The following is a 2,941-nucleotide window of genomic DNA, read 5'->3' as shown; positions in this document are numbered from 1 at the left end:
ATCATGTGTGTATATATATATATATATATATATATATATATATATATATATATATATATATATATATTTGAATATATATATTTGAATAAATATATTTGAATGTTACCTCAAATGTTAAGTATTTACAAATGTTTTTGAATTGATCTACTGTTAAAAAATCAACTGAAGTTGTTTTTTTTTCATGCTGGAATACATTGTGTACTTTGATAAGTTGTTTAATTAAATGACAAATCAAAATTCTTTTTGTATAAATTCTATTAAAGTCATATGTGTAAATACTGTATGTGTTTACTACAAATTCTCAAAATTATGATATGAAATAATCCAGCATTTGCCACTTAAGAGATGACTTGAAGGAGTAAGATGATATATATATAAACACTTTTTAAATTAAATGTACATACAATAGCCATAGATTGCTATTTTCACTGAATGGATTAACAAGCACAGACCAGATTATGTATTTATTTAACAATAATCAGCAATACTGTAGCAAGACAGCCATGTTTGATTCTTTTTTTATTTTGCTTAGCTGTAAATATGCATTTGTAACATACAGTAACAAAATAGTGATTACTCTGCAACACCTTATTGCACATATTACACCACAAATCATTTGAAAGAGCTTTACAGGTGTTTTTTTTTTAAAGGCTTAACAACTTCCACACTACTAAATAATGTTGTCAGGTCAGTAGCATGGCTACTTCAGTTAGTTACTCCCTAAAACTTGAAGACACTGCATATACAGACAATACTGTCAAAGGCCTGAGATTATCAGTTAAACTGTTTCAAACTGTTTATCTGTTCATCATTCTTAATGTTTTAGCGCATGGTCAAGAAAAAGTAGATCCTATCTTTTCTTTCGTGTTTGTGCACTGCAGAGTCTTTTGTAAATTCTTTCCCAATCTAAAGTTATAAAGATGCCAAACACCATTATTCAATAAACTTTGATAACTATATTTTGTGGTTCACTGTGTAATGACCATGGCTCATGACCAAACATTGAGGTCTTATGGAGCAAAAACAATCGGTCTATGCAAGAAACTGAACATTATTTACAACATTATTTCCTTTAATCCACAGCTTGGGCAAATGGTTCTCAATGCGTTCACAACTGTCCTGTCGCATCATTCCATGTCATTCTCTTTCTCTTAAAAATAATCATCACCATTGTAAGTTTACAATTTGTGAGCTTTCGACACTGGTACTGCTGGTGAAGGTCTGCACACAAGTCCTCACTCTCTGATGAAAAACAAACAGTGTCAGCTTATGTGTGAGTATAATGCTGTACATAATTTATGTTAATGAGTTATGTTAAATCAATTTTTCACAAAAATTGTATACTTAATAAAATAGTATACAATTTTTTTACCCTTTGCTCATTCTGGCTTCCAGAACCCAGCTTCAAACTGATGCAATTTGACACCTACCAACTATCCTCAGCAGAGTGCATACGCCGGTTGACCCAGGGGTTATGCTTATACTGCAGTGGAGGGGAACACATCATTTTGATGTGTCCCGTTCAACCCCCTCGTCCAGCATTGAGTTATGTTAATACTCCTAACTGCCTCAGATCTCTGGACCTCCTAGGCACAATCAACCTAATTTGTATCCAGAAGTGAAACGAATAGACCACTCTTGTGACCCTCCAAGCAATTGTGAATATCAGGTCATGCGGTATGTACCATCCAGTTCCTAGGCTATGCCATCAGTCCTGAGAGTATTCAAATGGCCATAGGAAACCTTCCTTTTAAAGAGGCAGTAAAATCGTGACCAGTACCCTCCACATCTAGGAACTTCAATGCTTCCTTGGATTTGGCAACTTCTATGGACAATTCATTAAAAGCTACAGGACCTTAACTTCTTCATTAACTTCCCTCCTAAAAGCCAAGCTGAAGTCCCATGCTTTCCAATGCCTCAAGCTTGCATTCACCCCTCTTTTAGTATACCCTGATCCACACGATCCATTTACAGTCAATGTTGGCACTTCCACCACAGCTGTGGAAGTTGTACTCTCTCAGCAGCAAGGGAAATCTTCCAAGACTCCATCCATGTGCCTATTTCTTCAAAAATCTATACTCTGCAAAGCAAAATAATGACATTGGAAACCAGGAACTTCTAGTGATCAAGTTGGCTCTGGAAGAGTGGTGGCATTGGTTAGAGGGGGCTTGTCATCCATTTGTGGTACTCACTGATTATAGAAACCTAGAATATCTCAGAGAAGCCCGACATCTCAAGCCAGATGGGCCCTTTTCTTTACTCACTTCAACTTTACCATCTCATATCATCCGAGGGCCAAGAACATCTAGGCAGATGCTCTGTATAGGCTACATTCTGTGGAAGAGACTGCTGAAAACATACCTATCATTCTGCCATGACTCACTGACAGCCCTATACAATGGTAGCTAGAAGAAAGCCTCAAGGGGGTATGGAGAGAAGGAGTAGACTTCATCACAAACGTATAAAGGCTCCACTAACAGTTAACTCAGCGTCTGGCCACCATTATTTCATTATACATACAGTATTTGGACAGTGTTAGATTTTTACCTGCCTACTCTAATCTCTATTGCTCATCTGCCCCTGGGCTGCAGATTCAGCATTATATTAACCTGTTTCATCTGCTATACTTTCAATAAACTATTTTGGTTTCTCAAATGTCCACTCATCTGAGTCTCCATGTAACACTCTTAGAGAAATTTTTTTTCCCCAGCAGTGGCCTATATGTGGAACAGTGTTCCACAGATTGTGAATGTTGTTTATTTATTGATTTTATTGATCCAAAATCATGATGGTAATAAAATTTGACTCTCATTTTGGAATTTAAATCTTGAAGTTATTTTTGGAGAGCATGTGCATTATTATAATAACATGGAGTGCTTGATATACTATAATAACAACAGAACAATAGAACCTTTTGTAAAAATGGGTTTTTATTAACAGC

Source organism: Sinocyclocheilus grahami, unplaced genomic scaffold, assembly GCF_001515645.1.
Source record: "Sinocyclocheilus grahami isolate Dianchi unplaced genomic scaffold, SAMN03320097.WGS_v1.1 scaffold668.1, whole genome shotgun sequence".
NCBI classification, from domain to species: Eukaryota; Metazoa; Chordata; class Actinopteri; order Cypriniformes; family Cyprinidae; genus Sinocyclocheilus; species Sinocyclocheilus grahami.
Note: the sequence above shows the minus strand (reverse complement) of the source record.